A 17720-nucleotide genomic window follows, 5' to 3' on the forward strand; every position below is an offset into this window, starting at 1 on the left:
ATGTGTCTCATCAACCTTATCCCTGGGGATCACGAGGAAGGAAGGCATAAACTTTATCACAGTACACTCACCTTCCCAGCCTCTAGGGCTGACCTGACTCTCCTATCCCCACAAATCCTGTACTCATCAGACACTGCTAATACAGGGTTACCTGTGCTGTCAATGTTAAAGAAGGTCATTGTCTTGTTGCACCAACCGTAGGTAAAGTCTCCTACCCTGGGGGCATCCTGTCAGCCCTATAGACACAGTGAAAGTCATGGTTGGAGTGTCCCTGAGCATACAGTCAGTCAGAAGAGACCAGCTAGCAAGAAGAATAAGTTTGCAATAGAAAGCGTGGAAGCATACTGATTTCCCTCTAGCTTCACAGACGTGGCACTGGTCAGCAGGACTTGGAAAGGACCATCATAGTGAGGCTCCAGACTCTCTCTCTGGTGTCTCTTTATCACCACGTACTCTGCATCCTGAGGTCTCTGTATGGATCTGAAAAAGGAATCAGAAACACTTTTGCGGACCTTCTCCTAGGCCTGGCTCAACTGTGTGGCATGTTCCACCTGGTTTCCTGCCATAAGCTATAGGGTCTGTAGAAAGTAGGGGCCTAGTCTGGGTGCACAGCCAGAAAATACTTCAAAGGGGACAATCCCATCTTTCTTTTGAGGGTGGTCCTAACTGAATGGTGGGCAGCAGGAAAGCACTCACGCCATGGTTTCCCTGTTACTTCCATGGCCTCCTGGATCTCCAACTTAAGAGTGCTGCTTAGTTTTCCAATCCCACCACTAACTTGGGAAGGGCAAGGGGTGTGAAGGGCCTGTACACACAGAAGGGACATGGTTTCAGTCTTTACCTGTCCAGTGAAGTGGGTTCTGCGACCGGACTCTATGGTCTCTGGAAGTCCAAACCTGCAGAAAAATCTCACTCACCAACTTCTTGGCTGTGGCTCTGGCAGTAGCCTTGGTCATGGGAGAAGCTTCTGGCCACCCTGGAAAGAGATCAATGCACACAAGCACGTATTCCTACGTACCACTTTTTGGTAGCTGGATAAAATCCATCTGCAGTATTTAGAAGGGATACAGCAGCTTGGGTGTCACCTTCTGTGGGGTCTTTACCACCTTACCCGGGTTGTGGTGAGCACAGACTATACAGGCTTTCACTAGTCTAGTGACAGGGGTAGTAATGCCCGGGCAAACCACTGATGGTTTATGAGCGTTAGCATGGCCATTTTGGATGTGTGTGTGTGTGTCCGAGGGCTACTTGACTTACTGTCGGGTGCAGGGCATTGGGCAGGCACACCCTCTCTCCCATCGGCATCTGGGCTACAGCTTTCCTCCACACTTCCTTCACTTCTCATGACTCTCAGGCCACCAGGGACTGGAACACCTGTGGATCAAACTTTCCAACTCAGAACTCACCGCTGAAACTTCAGGACAGTCTCTGGGTTCCATCTGTGCAGCTGCCTTTGCCATCCCGTCAGCCACATACTTGAGCTCTTTAACCAGCCTGCCATGCTTAAAGGGGGTCCCTGCAGAGGTGAGGAAATCTCTAGCCTTCCATATGGGTTCATAGTCGTGTTTAGACCCCAGAACTATACCTAGAGTATAGATGTTTGTCCTTTTACCTTCCACCAACTGTAGCACTTCCCTGAGTTCCATCACTGCACCTCCTGTGCTGACCTGTGTGGAGGGAGTGGAGGTAGCTTGTACTACCTCATTTGCGCCACTGACCACTGTACATCCAACATAGAACTGTCTGCCTTATCCTGCAGATCTGGAGCCACCTTTGAGAAAAAAACTCAACAGCTGGGTCAATCCCCCCCTCTCTGAATCCTGGAAGATTGGTGATAGAATGAAGGATTCAGAGCTGTGCACCTTATCAATGTGACGGGGCATCAGTAGTGCACACTAGAGTCTGAGCTCTGAGTAGTTGCTAGCTCCTAGGGCTGCTGTCACTGTGCCCTGCTGTGTGCACAGGGCCTGAGCTCTGTCTCCTAGAGTGTGGGAAGTCACTTCAGTAATGTCTCCTCCCCGTAATGCCCACTTGGGTCGGGCTGTCAGCGGACCGCAACGTTCTCTCAGTCTCACTTTGGCGTGGTCTGTGAAACTACTCTATTCCCTCTGTACGTCAATGTGTCAGAGTCCCTCCGCCACATCTCCAGCCCAGTGTTCTGTGCTTTCTATAAAGTTCTGGCCAGACTCCAACTTCTCAACAAAAGTCAAGTACACTTGTGTTGGTTTTTAATCAAAAAGGAACAAAAATCAGTCATAGGCTCTGTAATACAGTTGGGGGGCTTGTTCTTGCTTAGTCTGTTTGTGGGGTACACAGGAGGACGTTACATCAAACTGTCTTTTTTAGATTGTCAGCTCTGTTGCCCCCACTTAACACAGATCGCTTTCTGTGTGCTTCAAGGCCACTTCTCACACACAGATAAGGCGGCTCATGCAGAGCCCTAGACTTTTGGAGAACTTCAGACGTCAAGGCCACTTACATGTCAGTTCTTCACAAAACAAAATGCAGCAACACAGCCCCTGAGATCTCCCTCTAGTTAACCCCTTAAATGCCAGAAAGCAGGTACCAGAGACATTGCAACACATTTCATAGTAATTTTTTTGCAATTGTCAGAATCAAATAAGTTTTAATAATACCCAAAAAAACAACGTCCCACACTCCAAGACCCTTAGCAGACGCCCGAAACAGTGAAATATCACCAGTCGACATTTTATTTCAAAACATCTACCAGGATGCCTGGAGCATGCTCGGCTGCTATCCTACAAGAAACACCATCTATTACAACAACTTCCACTTAAATTTTGTGTTTTTAGCTATTTTTGCAAAGAATTACCTCTTTATTCCTGCAGTCAGGAACCGAGGAAACAAGATGGCCGCCGCACTCTGCATTGAGACTACAAGTCCCATGATGCTTTGCTCCCACCAAGCAGAGTGTGCTCGTGCACAGAATACACAACACAGCAGCGATTGGCTGCTGGTGCTGTGGGCTTGTGCTTGTGGAGGAGGCGGGGGCGGGACCGCTGCACTGCTGCACTGACTGAAGGCACGTGCACTGTATACTAAGTCGGCTGCTACAAACAAGCTTTACCTCCTGTGGTGCACAGATGCGCGCACACAGGAGCAGGGAGTGTGGAACTGGCTGCAGATCACAGGCAGCTGAACACGCATGCCCGGCCAGGGAGGGTACAGTCTACATGTCGTCCTAGGAGATCAGGTAGTATAAACAAAAGCTAACCTTATAAGATTCCATTATGTCTAAAAGTAACTAAAATCGCTGATAACATTGTATTTATGTATTGAGCTGCTGTGTACTTCCTATGTGGACGTAGAAACTGGTCCATGGCTCTCTGGAAAGTGGCGGGGGCCCCCTGCAACCCAAATAGCATTCGAACGTACTGCTGATATCCCTTAGTGAGGTCTAGGGTGCTAATTTACCTTGCTGGCCTTAATTGCTCAATTAGCTCATCCACCCTGGGCATGGGGTAGGCATCCACTGTAGATACCTCATTGAGTCTGCAGTAGTCCTTACAGAATCTCCATTCACCATTTGGTTTTGGCACTAACCTATGGGGCTGGACCACCCGCTTTTGAACCTCTCAATCACTCCCATTTCTAACATCCTCTGGACCTCTTTGGAGATTAGCCTCAGGGATCCTGTATGTCTTTAAGTTTACCTTGACATGAGGCTCTGTGAGGATTTCATGTTCTATCATATTGTTACAACCAAGGCTTTCCGTGAAGAGATCCTTGTTCCTCTGCAGCATTTCCCTATAATGTTGTTTTTGGGAGGGGGATAAGGTCTCTGAAATTTTTTACAACTTCGATGGATGACTCTGATTGAGTCTCTAGGCAAGAAACCTTGGGGGAAGTCTCTCTCTTTCCAGGGTTTGATTAGATTGACATGGTAGATCTAAAAGTGCTTCCATGGCTGATGGAACCTTTTCTACTATTTCATAGGGCCCCTGCCATTTCGCTAGGAACTTGCTCTCCACAGTAGGGACTAACACTAGTACGGGATCTCCAGAATTCAACTGTCTCACACGTGTAGATCTATTATAGACCTTGGCTTGTGACTCTTGGGCCTGAAGAAGATGCTCTTTTACAGTTGGCATCACCTTGGACATCCTCCCCTGCATCTGAGCTACATGCTCAACCACACTCTTATAGGGCATAACCTCACTTTCCCAAGTTTCTTTTTCTACATCTAAGAGACCTCTGGGGGTGCCTGCCATAAAGTAATTCAAAGGGTGAAAATCCGGTGGAGGATTGGGGCACTTCTCTGATTGAAAACAAAAGATGAGGTAAAAGACAGTCCCCGTCTCACCCATCCTTCTCTACCACCTTTTTCAGCATGGACTACAGGGTTTTGTCAAATCGCTCCATGAGACCATCTGTCTGGGGGTGGTAGACTGGTGTGCGTGACTTCTAACACCTTACAAAGGTGAACGGGGTTCCCTGGTCCGTTAAGATCTCCTTGGGAATCCCTGTGTGGGAAAAAACATAGAATAATTCCCTGGCAATATTTCAGGAGGAGGGGTTCCTTAGGGGGACAGCCTCGGGGGAACGTGTTGCATAATCCACAATGACCAGGATGTACTGTTCCCCCCGAGCTGACTTCACTAAGGGTCCTACCAGGTCTATTGCTATCCTTTCAAATTGGACCTCAATAATTGGCAAAGGGACCAGAGAGCTGTGGAAATGTGCTACTGGGGATGTGACCTGGCAGATAGGGCAGGATTGACAGCAATCACTAATTTCCCGGGTAACATCCTGGCCAATAGAATCGCTGTAGTACCCTCTCAAGTGTTTTGTCCACCCCTATGTGACCTCCCAACATGTGTGAATGGGCCATATCCATAACCATACGCCTATATAGTACTGGGACTAGTAGCTGCACCATTATCTCATCTATTATCGTAGTCACCCGATATTTTTTTTCATTTCTTTATTCAATTACAAAAACAGTTATATTATTTGTTATCCAATATGCATATAAATTCAACTTATATTATCAAAAGATGATACATGAATACAGTATTCCATAAACTGCTACAACAGATAAGTGACTAAGAAGATTTCAATACTTAATTGATGGACATACCGTAATTAACACTCAGTCTTCAGCTAGGAATAATTGAGTACTTTTGCTTGTAACACCCCCTTACCCCCTCAGTCAGCAGAGAGAGAAAAAAAACCCAAAATGCTTCTATACTTGGCTGTTCAATAATTTAAGACACATTCGGGCCGAGCACCTTTTGGTTACATAATCATCTCTTATACCAAATTCCATCTTTCCCTACATTCTTCAATTGATGGCTTTTCCAGGAACTTCCAGGCATAGGCAAGCGTACATCGAGCCACTTGCAGAGCTATTCCCTAACCATTTAATCGAATATAGAGAACCAATAATATCACAAGTATTCCCTAATACTAAAACGTGCTAGGTCCTAGGGATCATCAAGCCTGAGATACGGCACACCTCTGTTTGTACTTCTTCCCAGAATTTCAATACCCATCTACAATTCCACACCATATGGAGGAAGTCAGTGTCATGTTCTTGGCATTTCAGGCATTTTACTGTTTGAGTCCTTTTGAAGCGGTTTAAGATTCCCGGGGTATAATATAATCTATATGTAATTTTAAACTGAATTAATCTAACCACCTACCATGCTGCCATGAATCACTTAAGTGCTTAATGATAAATTTATATATTTTGGATAGTAATCCCCCCCCCCCCCGAATTTTCCCAAGAAAGTCCATTATATAATAATTGACTACTTTTAAACTCTTCTTCTCGCCTAAACCCATTATTCTGTGAAATAATTGTAAATGGTGAAAATAATTTGTATTACTAATATTATAAAGTTCCTTTAGTGTATCAAAGGAGATGAATCTTCCTTCTGTGAAAATTTGTGAAATTAAATGTATACCTTTGTTTTACCAAAAATTTCTACCATCAAAGTAATCTAATTCTCTCAAGTCCTGATTTTGCCATAATTGACGAGAAATTGGGCGGTAAGATTCCACCTCCAATTCTTTTTTATTTGGTCTTTAATATCAAGGCTATGATAGCGTTTCTCATAGAAATTGTCAATCCACCCTCCTGCAGGGAATCATTTAATACTTTCGAAAGGATGAACAGTTGTTATTGCGGTGCACAATACAGAGCTACTCACGAAGCAAGACCGGTCCACAAAGTCTCAATGATAAAGAATTTTTTGAGAAAATAAATTTTCCTCTAGCCGGAGCTCCAAAGTTCTTCTTATTCTTCTCCTGTAGTGTTAGATATCCATTTGTTGAAATCCAGCATTAATAATGAAAGATCCTTCTGATGAAATTATGCCTCAGTTCAGAACAGCACTACCGTGTATATTCCCCTTACGTCTCTTAAATGATTCTTGTCAAGCTTCGAGGTTGTGGATCCTCTGGACCACTGCGGACGATGACACAAGCCACAACCTGGGACCGGAGTCTAAGTGGTACACGGTTTTCACCAGAGCCCGCCGCAAAGCAGGTGTGGTACCACCAGGTCGTACCACAGGCGTGACTTGTCCGCAATGGCAGCCAAGGTCGAGGTACAGAAACGACAGGCAATCTCGTAGTCGGGGACAGGCAGGAGGTCAGGACGGGCAGCACAGGATGGGAGTCAGAGACGTAGCAATAGGTCCAGGCAGGCGGCCAAGGAGCGAAGTCAAAAGCAGAACCAGGGTCACAACGGGTATTCACAAAAACAGCACACGGCATAAACAAAGCTTTCTCTAGGGCACAAAGATCCGGCAGGGATCACAGGAAGAGGCAGAAATAAATAGATTACCTGAAATGGCCAGCGCCAATTAGTGGCGCGCTGGCCCTTTAAATCTGCAGAAGTTGGTGAGCGTGCGCCCTAGGAGCCGGGGACGTGCACGCACGGCCGAGGAGGAAGGAGCCACGGCAGCCGGAACAGAAGAGGCAGGACAGGAGCCGGGACCCGCAAGTTGCGCTTGCGGTGCGCAGGCGAAGGGCGAGAGGCACTGGTGACCCCGCGGTCCGCAATATGGATCGCAGGACCACCCGTGACAGTACCCCCCCCCCCCCTTCAGCCTCCCCCTCTTCCTGGGCTGAAGGAATCTCTGCAAGAGGTCCTGGTCCAAGATATTGTCCTTGGGCTCCCAAGATCTCTCCTCAGGCCCGAACCCCTTCCAGTCAACCAAGAAGAACCACTTACCCCTCAATGTCTTCATATCCAGGATTTCCTTAATCTCATAGTTGTCAGAAGAGTCGGCCACAGGAGCAGGAGGGGAGAGTTGTCGGGAGAAGCGGTTCAAGATAACAGGCTTAAGCAAGGAGACATGGAAAGAGTTCGGGATGCGCATGGTGGGAGGGAGATGCAGACGCAGACTGGATTGATGCGATTCAGCACTTCGAAGGGACCCAGGAAGCTTGTAGCCAGGAATCTTAAGTCGGACATACTTGGAGGACAACCAGACTTTCTCACCAGGATTGAAGACAGGAGAAGGCCTGCGTTTTTTAACGGCCTGGGACTTGATTCGAGCCGAAGCCTGTAGTAAGGAAAGACAAGTCTGTTCCCAAATGGTCTTAAAGTCCTGCAAAAAATGGGGCGGAACCCGCGGATATAGAGTCCAAGGAGTTATAAGAGAACTATGCCCACGGTAAAAGAGTGGACCAATCGTCCTGACGGGCAGAAACAAAATGGCGTAGATAGCAGCCCAAGGTCTGATTAACTCTTTCCAATTTCACCTGAAGTTGGTTGCAGAGAGAACGCCAGAATTTCGAGACAAACTGAACCCCACGGTCAGAGACGATGTGCTGGGGAAGTCCATAGAGTCTGAAGATGTGATGGAAGAACTGGCTGGCAAGACGTGGAGCAGATGGTAAATCTGGAAGAGAAAAAATGGGACATCTTCGAAAATTGGTCAGTCACCACCCAGATGATGGTATTGCCAGAAGAAGGCGGTAGGTCTGTAATGAAGTCCATGGCGATATGAGTCCAAGGACAGCTGGGTATCGGCAACGGCATAAGAAGACCAGCAGGCTTGAGACGTGGCGGCTTATTCCGGGCACAGGAAGCACAGGAGCCCACAAAATCCTGAACGTCCTTGGCCAGATCTGGCCACCAGTAAAACCGGGAAATAAGGGCGATAGAAGGCTGCACTCCAGGGTGCACAGCCACACGTAAGCAATGTCCCCAAGACAGAATCTTCCTACATAGAGCAGGTTGTACGTATGTCTTGCCAGGGGGTAGTTGACGAAGATCCACAGGCGCAGCCAGTACCAGTTGGTCAGGAGGGATGACATGCTGAGGAGCCGGTTCCTCCCCAAGGACATCCGAGGCACGAGAAAGGGCGTCACACTTGATGTTCTTCTCGGCAGGGCGGAAATGAATGAGGAAATCGAACTGGGCGAAGAAGAGTGACCAGCGGGCTTGACATGGATTGAGTTGCTGAGCAGTTTGGAGGTAGAGAAGGTTCTTGTGGTCCGTATAAATGCTGACCGGAAACCGAGCTCCCTCTAAGATGTAATGCCACTCTTCTAAGGTGAGCTTAATCGCCAACAGTTCACGATCTCCTAAGGAATAATTCCTCTCAGTGGAGAAACTCTTAGAGAAAAATCCACAGGTGACAGTTCGACCTTTGAAACCCTTCTGCGTGAGCACTGCACCGGCCCCTACTGAGGATGTATCTACTTCCAGATGGAAAGGCTTCTCTGTGTCGGGACGTACCAGTACTGGGGCTGAAGCAAACTTGGACTTTAAGTTCGTGAGGGCCTCCTCCGCAGACGAAGGCCAGAGTCGGGGGTTAGCACCGTTCTTGGTGAGCGCCACAATAGGGGATACCACCAAGGAGAAGTGTGGGATGAACTGCCGGGAGTAATTAGCGAAGCCTAGAAACCGCTGTAGAGCGCGTAGTCCTACTTGACGGGGCCACTGAAGAACCGCAGACAACTTTGCAGGATCCATCTGGAGGCCTCTGTCAGAGATGATATAGCCAAGAAACGGGATACTCCGCTGATGGAATAGACACTTCTCTATTTTGGCGTAGAGGCGATTGGCCCTTACACGACTGAGGACTTGCCTACATGAACTTGGTGGGTCTCAAGGTCCGGAGAGAAAACCAGGGTATCATCCAAATAGACCACAACGCATAAAGCAAGTCTCTAAAAATGTCGTTAACAAATTCCTGGAAGACGGCAGGTGCGTTACAAAGTCCAAACGGCATTACCAGGTACTCGAAGTGTCCATCACGTGTATTAAAGGCGGTCTTCCACTCATCTCCCTGGCAGATATGAATGAGATTGTAGGCCCCTCGAAGATCCAATTTGGAGAAAATCTTTCAATAAAGACAAGTAGTTGATTAATAATGTCTGGAGAATAGGGCGGGGGACATACATGAAGGAAAGCAAACAGCGCAGTCCCTCCAATATCCCCTCAATAAAAATATACCAACCATATTCATCAAGTTTTCAAGATGTTATGGTCAATTCTTTAATGGACAAGTAAACCAGCCCCTCTGGACAGTGCAGTGTGACATGAATGGTACTTAATACCAATACAGTTGCATTTTACTCTCCATAGAGTTTCCTGGGTGAGATGGGATTCAGTGAGGACCACTATAGCAGGTAGATGTCTATGTATGCAGTCGAATATGGCTATTCTTTTAATGGAATCCCCGAGTCCTCTGACATTCCATGTCAAAATTTTAAAACCTCATTCTTCAAAGAAAAAAAAACAAAAAATTCTGCTGACCCACAAAATTGACCCACAAGTCATCTTGCAAATTTCTACACATCCCACCTCACTCCTCCATACCCCAACACCCACAGGCAGATCGCCCACATACTTAATTTGTTCCTATATTCCAATAAATACTTAGTGGTTATTAGAACAATGTAGTTACTATATACATTGGTCTTCCATAACGGATTTTATTCTACCTTGTCTGACCAATACCTGATAAATTACCAGCCTTTAGAATCTAACCACTCCATACTTCCTCTGGAGTATTAAGAAAAATTGACTTGTCTTGATATATGACTCTAAGCTTAGAGGGGAACAATAAAGAATATTTAATGTCGGCTTTCTGTAATCTCTTTTTAATATCATTAAAGTTTTCCCTTTTTGCCTGCGTTGCTTTGGAGTATTCTGGGAAATACAACTCTAGAATAATTCCCCTTTTTCTCTCATTCTTCTCAGCACTGTGTCTCTATTTAGATGATAATAATTTAACTAGCAAATGTCTTGCGCCGGAGCTGGCACTCTGTGAGCCCTCTCTATACAAAAGAACGGTGACAGGTAATCTTTGTAGATTGCCTCCTTTATCCTATTCTCTATGAACTACACTGGATTCTTTCCCTCCTCCCCCTCTGGCATTCCAATAATACGTAAATTAGCTCTGCATGATCTATCTTCCATCTCATTTAATTTATTCTGCAGCGAAGTATTCCCTTCTTTTAAGATGTTGACGTCTTTATGATTATGTCATTATCTTTCAGTTTTTCCCTTATTTTTTTAAGATCACCCCTTACCACCGATATTTCGGTATCACATTTATTGGTTAGGTCCATGATAGATGCTTTAGTCCTTTATTGTTGGTAATATTGCTGAAACAGAGCTTTTATACAACCAGATATTCTCCTCTCTACCAGTTTCTACACCCACTTCTTCTACAATTGAGTTGCTATGGCAAGAGATCTCTGCTTCAATTTCCTTTGCTCCAACCTTAGAAGGACCTTTAGTCTCACCGGTCAATTTTTGATTAACTTTAGTTCTGGTCTGTGGAGATTGCCACATTTTATCCAATTTATTTTTACCCTTACAAGATATTTTTTCTTTGGGTAAAGTTGTTCCTTGGGATTTACGCTTATCTGTTTTATCCCCTTTTGGAGCCATGCTTTACAATTGGCAAAAATTGGGGCGCCTCTATTTCCCAAGTTAAACTCCCACAGAAGATCTATTAAACTATTGTTTATAGTGATAAAGATATAATATATATTTATATAATTATATCAAATCAGGCAAAGTGAGATAACGGATAGCAAAAAAAAAAACATCAATCCATCACTCCAGCCCACAATTCTAAGTGCATTTAAAGAAAAACAATTCAGATGTTAATCTATATAATCACAAACATGGAAAATCTCACATTGTTATATTAATAACATTATTCACACTGTACAAGGAAATACATAGGGTGACCTATAGACCAGCAGAGGAGAAAAAGCGCAATTCAGATGATATTAGCTATATTTAGCCAGCAACACACAGTCCTCAAGGAAGGTTGGATATTATTTGTTAGTATAGGTAGCAACAAGTTGGTTTTGTTGCGCTACATGTCCGTGGATAGACTCAGCAGAATCCAAGAGGATCCCATACGTCTCCTCCACCCTCCAACGAGAAGCCCTCCAACTCCGATTCCAGATCAGCTTGTACCCTTTTCTAGAAGGGAGATCCAGCGGTCTGGTGGTCGGCCAGTAAAGGCAACTTTCTGCCCGTAATGCTACCTCTTATGAGCATGCACGCTATTGGGGCTGGCAGTATTGGGGCTGGGGACACAGGATTTCTGCATTGGGCAGGGAGGAAGAGCGCGCAGCACCTCACGTCATGCTGCTTCCGGCCTTGAGGCACCCCATTTACATTCTCTAGCGCCCCTTTTAAGGTCATGTCCCAGAGTTTACATTTAAGTCAGGGACAGCTGCCTCCTCTGAAGTTTAATCTTCCTCATTCTCCCCAATTAGGTCATTCAGAGGAAACCCTGGCGTCTCCTCAGGATTCCCAACAACAGGGTTGACTGGGTTCTCTGGGGAAATTTGCAGAGCTGCCTTGGCCCATAGATCCCAGAACAGGGGGTAATCACGTCCAACAATTACCTCATACATCAGTTGCTAAACAACCCCCACATTATGCGACATAGTTCCCTGGTCTGTCCCAAGCATAAACTGAGCCACTGGGTAAACCTCGGTGTCCCCATGGTGCATGTGACACCCAGATTGTTCCTGGCGACCATCATGTGAGGGAGAGTGGCAGAGATTAGAGTGACCCAATAGTCCCGTTAATCATCAGGGTACACATCTGTGGTCCCTCCCTCTTGGGCAAAAAGGAAACTGCTAATTCGGAGGAGGGATTAGTGTTCACACCTGATAAATTAAGTGGGAGTAACTCAGTTTTGAGCTTGCTCAATATTGGCTTGTGGTTCTAAGTTGCTTGTGAGCATAAGTGGAGTTGAAAAAAGCTGATTTTTGAGTGTGCTAAGAGTATACTCTGTCCACAATCACCCAAACCGCAGATTCACTATAAGCACACACAAAAATCCGCTTTTTTCAACTCCACTTATGCTCACAAGCCACTTAGAACCACAAGCCAAAATTGACCTGTGTCTTTTTCCAACCTAATATACGATGATGCTATGAAATATCTTGAACTCTGTGGTGAGACTTAGGGATTGTAAAAACCCTATCTGATCTTCAGAGGCTTTTCCAGGATGAAAATTATAGCCTAGTTGCAGCAGAATTTAAGGCTCTTCTGTAGCCCTGATTTTGCCTGCGGGAAGTAGGTCCTCTCTGTTGCAAATCATCCAACCGTCTTGAGATGGTCTTGGCAGAAATTCTTTCATGATTGGGGAAAAAGTACTAGGCTTTGCCGGAAATGACTCTAGGAGGTTATATAAGACTTCCACAACCTCCTGATCCAATAGATAATTTGAAAAATTAGCTTATCTCCATTTACAACTTCCTTTTATTTAGGATGTGTAAGTGATTAGGTTCCACTTTTTTCACACACAAATTCACACTAGGTGCGATTATTTCATCTCCAACTGGAAAATTCTCAATAATTGGAGACATTGGCATTCCTTCCATCCTACAGGTTCTGTGTTAGGGAGGAATTCAGAGGAACATACACTCACCCGCCACTTTATTAGGTACACCTGTCCAACTGCTCGTTAACACTTAATTTCTAATCAGCCAATCACATGGCGGCAACTCAGTGCATTTAGGCATGTAGACATGGTCAAGACAATCTCCTGCAGTTCAAACCGAGCATCAGTATGGGGAAGAAAAGTGATTTGAGTGCCTTTGAACGTGGCATGGTTGTTGGTGCCAGAAGGGCTGGTCTGAGTATTTCAGAAACTGCTGATCTACTGGGATTTTCACGCACAACCATCTCTAGGGTTTACAGAGAATGGTCCGAAAAAGAAAAAACATCAAGTGAGCGGCAGTTCTGTGGGCGGAAATGCCTTGTTGATGCCAGAGGTCAGAGGAGAATGGGCAGACTGGTTCGAGCTGATAGAAAGGCAACAGTGACTCAAATCACCACCCTTTACAACCAAGGTAGGCAGAAGAGCATCTCTGAATGCACAGTACGTCGAACTTTGAGGCAGATGGGCTACAGCAGCAGAAGACCACACCAGGTGCCACTCCTTTCAGTTAAGTATCAGGAAACTGAGGCTACAATTTGCACAAGCTCATCGAAATTGGACAGTAGAAGATTGGAAAAACGTTGCCTGGTCTGATGAGTCTCGATTTCTGCTGCGACATTCGGATGGTAGGGTCAGAATTTGGCGTCAACAACATGAAAGCATGGATCCATCCTGCCTTGTATCAACGGTTCAGGCTGGTGGTGGTGGAGTCATGGTGTGGGGAATATTTTCTTGGCACTCTTTGGGCCTCTTGGTACCAATTGAGCATCGTTGCAGCGCAACAGCCTCCCTGAGTATTGTTGCTGACCATGTCCATCCCTTTATGACCACAATGTACCCAACATCTGATGGCTACTTTCAGCAGGATAATGCGCCATGTCATAAAGCTGGAATCATCTCAGACTGGTTTCTTGAACATGACAATGAGTTCACTGTACTCAAATGGCCTCCACAGTCACCAGATCTCAATCCAATAGAGCATCTTTGGGATGTGGTGGAACGGGAGATTCGCATCATGGATGTGCAGCCGACAAATCTGCGGCAACTGTGTGTTGCCATCATGTCAATATGGACCAAAATCTCTGAGGAATGCTTCCAGCACCTTGTTGAATCTATGCCACGAAGAATTGAGGCAGTTCTGAAGGCAAAAGGGGGTCCAACCCGTTACTAGCATGGTGTACCTAATAAAGTGGCCGATGAGTGTATTTCAACAGTATTAATAAATATGTTGTCAGCTTTTTTATAGGCCTTGTTGGCAATGTCTACAAAATGTGAACATGATTGGGGCTCAGTACACACTTATCATGGTCATAAGTTCTAACTTTACTATGCCATGGAGGAAGGCCATTTTCAATCTTAAGCATTTTCTGGTTTCACAGCAAACTGTTATGGCAGCGTCACTATCTGGGTCGCCATCATTTACAACACACATCAGTTTTGCTACCTGCCAGTTTTGCTACCTTTGATAACCCACAACTTCTCGGGGGACACTGGAGCTCAACCCCTTTTACCTTTGGATGCACATCTATCAGCATGTTCACACTCTGTGTTCACCTGAACAGATGGTTTGATCTAAGGTTAAGAGTCTAAGGTTAAAGACTGTATCAAACCATCTGTTATTAATATCACATAGTTAATTCAACTTTATACTGCAAGTTTACTATGCTATAATGTACCATCTTATCACTCTTTGGGTTTAAGCCATCTTGGTCAAAGTTCAGTCAGCCAGACAGTAAAATGATTTCAGGATTTACAGGATATGTTCAAAGCATTTTGTAAATTGAATTTGCATAGATTTTTCTGTGATAACCCAATGTATAGCAGGGCAGAGAGACTTGTTGAAATCCAGAGTATGATTGGTCCATTGGTTTTTGCACATTGCCGTTTTAACATGATGTTGATAGCAGTTATATTGATCTGCTGTTTAATTTACATGATATACAAAATACCTATGGGGGATCTGAAACAACAATTTTTTGCACTTAAGTCACCCGGCCAGTCACCCTATTGAAAACTTTGCCCAGCAAAGTAATGTTAAGGCTTTTGTTTACCCCAAGGCAGCAAATAATTTAGCGGGCAATTAACAAAGGACTCTGAAATTTGTTAAAATTCACAGGGATTTTTTGATAGAACTGACCATCAAGGGTGGAAATATAGAGGTGAAGTCATACATGTTCAATTGTGTTCAATTATGTACAATTATTCGTCAAAAATCCAACCTTCCCTGTGTGGTATTTTTTACAGAAAATCCACAAAACGCTTGCCAACCCATTGGGACGCACAATTGTGGCAGGTATGGGCTTATTTACAGAACCTATATTGCAATATTTAGACTGGCTATTATGACCTCTGTTCAATGCCATCCCCTTGTATCTAAAATATACAGTGGGTAGAGAAAGTAATCAGACCCCTTTAAATTTTTCACCCTTTGTTTCATTGCTGCCAATTGGAATCAAAAAAGTTCATTTCTTTCTCATTAATGTACACTTTATACGGAAAATGTAGACATTTTTGCTGATTTATTCAACAAGAAAAGTTTAAATATCACATGGTCATAAGTATTCAGCCCCTTTGCATAGTAGTGAGTAGAAGCACATTTTGAGCTAGCACAGCCATGAGTCTTCTTGGGAATGATGCACAATGTTTTTCACACCTGAATTTTGGGATCCTCTGCCATTCTTCCTTGCATATCCTTTCCAGTTCCTTCGGGTTGGATGGTGAACATTGGTATCTGGCTGGACCAGTCAAGAATGGTCACAGAGTAGTTCTGAAGATACTGCCTGGTTATTTTAGCTGTGTGCTCATTGTCTTGTTGGAAGCTGAAGTTTTGGCCCAGTCTGAGGTCCAGAGCACTCGGGAAAAAGTTTTCATTCAAGATATGTCTGTTCTTGGCCAAATTTATCTTTCCTTCCATTGCTATCAGTCATCCTGTCCCTGCATCTGAAAAACATGCATGATGCTACCACCTCCATCTTTCACTGTTGGGATTTTATTTGGCAGGTGATGACAGTCCCTGGTTTTCTACACATATATCATATAGAATTTACACATAAGAGTTCAATCTTCGCCTTATCAGACCAGAGAATCTTATTTCTCATAGTTTGGAAGTTATTCATATGTTTTTTTCAAACTGTATGCAGGCTTTCATATATCTTGCACTGAGGAGAGGCTTCCGTTGGCATAGTCTGCCCTAAATCCCCGACTGTTGGAGGACTGTAATGATAGTTGACTTTGTGGAACTTTCTCCCATCTCCCTACTGCATCTCTGGAGCTCAGCCACAGTGATCTTATTTCTCTTACCAAGGCTCGTCTCCCACGATTGCTTAGTGTGGCTGGATGGCCAGGTTGAGGAAGAGTTGTGGTGGTCTCAAACTTCTTCCATTTAAGGATTATGGAGGCCACTGTGGTCTTAGGAACCTTGAGTGCTGCAGAAATTTTTTCGTAACCTTAGCCAGATCTTTTCCTTGCCACAACTGTGTCTCTGAGCTGCTTGGGCAGTTCCTTAGACCTCATAATTCTCATGTGCTCTGACATGCCCTGTGGAGGGTGTGGGGAATTGCTCTGGTAGTTGACAGGTAGCAGTGCAGGAAGCAGTGACACACGCAGGTTTAAAAGTCCAACTTAAGTGTTTATTCACACTTGCAAAACAGAACACAAATTCAGCCTTGGCACATGCAAAAACATTATAAAAGTAATTCCTGCCCGGCTAGGCGCTGTCTAATACATTTGGCGGACCCTAGCTATCCGGGTACCAGGCTGCCTGGCACACGCTCTTGGCCAGCAGCAAGACAGGAGACCCTCAGTTACCTTTGCTGTGAGAATGCAATCTCGCTTTCAGCTCTCCAGGTAGGGCCTCTCCTACTGCTTCTGGCCTGCAGACTAAATCAGGCCCTAACGAGGCCTGTGACCTGCACCTGTGGGCTATACAAAAGCCCAGGACCGAAGCCCGGGTGGAGTAGGAGTCCCACTACCAGCCTACCCCTACTCCATAATAAGCAGGCCCAGTATGGACATTACCAATGTGTCTGTGTTAGCTAGGCCAACACAGACAAAACAGACTATTCCTGCTTATCATGTCTGCATTAACCCTTGGGTTACTGCAGACAAACCCAGGGCTTTTACCACCAGCATTTCATCTGCCTGTAAGACAGATAGCGGTTTTCCCACACAACACCTCTCACTTTCTCACAAGGGTCAGAAGGAAAATGACAGTGACAGTTGGTCTTAATACCTATGTGTTTCTTGTTTAATAAATTGGCAAAAATATATATATTTCAGGTTTTTTTCTGTCAAGATGGGATGGAGAGTATACATTAATAAGAAAAAAAGAACATTTTGAGCTTACAAATTGGCTGCAATGAAACAAAGATTTAAAACTTACTTCAAAAGATGTAGAGAGTCTTTATACCCGGATCCCTCAGTATCTGGGAGTGGAAGCTTTTTATATAGTAAAAGCAAAGGAAGAGAAATACATTGACTTTGTTTTTGATGCTCTTAAATTTATTTTGTTCCATTATGCGTTCATGTTTGATGGTAGGTGGTATGTTCATAGAGTTTGCACTGTGAAGGGCACTGCAGTGGCATACACCTAGTCAATATTTTTCTTGCTGTGCTTGTGTCTACTCTCAGCGCAACCCCTTCATCAGACATGTGCGTACCAGTTTTTGTTATGTGTGTATATCTTTATCATTTGGGGAAGTTCACATGAGGAATTTATGAGTTTCATTGCATACCTCAATTATATAAATATGCAGTTTACCTCTACTTTTAGAGGTAAGGAGTTTGACCTTTTGGATGTAAGGGTTAAAGAGG

The 17720-nt window shown here is 44.7% G+C and overlaps 1 long non-coding RNA gene across 1 annotated transcript in view; it reads left to right on the forward strand.

Annotated features, from left to right (window-relative positions):
- The first annotated feature begins 3078 nt into the window (after window positions 1-3078).
- The window catches only part of LOC140134153 (uncharacterized), a 64970-nt gene continuing 50328 nt past the window's right edge, over window positions 3079-17720 (forward strand). Inside the window, exon 1 of the long non-coding RNA XR_011856091.1 lies at window positions 3079-3214. This is a non-coding gene — a long non-coding RNA (uncharacterized lncRNA). The remainder of the gene's footprint in view (window positions 3215-17720) is intronic.

This window comes from Engystomops pustulosus, chromosome 5 (genome assembly GCF_040894005.1).
Source record: "Engystomops pustulosus chromosome 5, aEngPut4.maternal, whole genome shotgun sequence".
Lineage (NCBI taxonomy): Eukaryota > Metazoa > Chordata > Amphibia > Anura > Leptodactylidae > Engystomops > Engystomops pustulosus.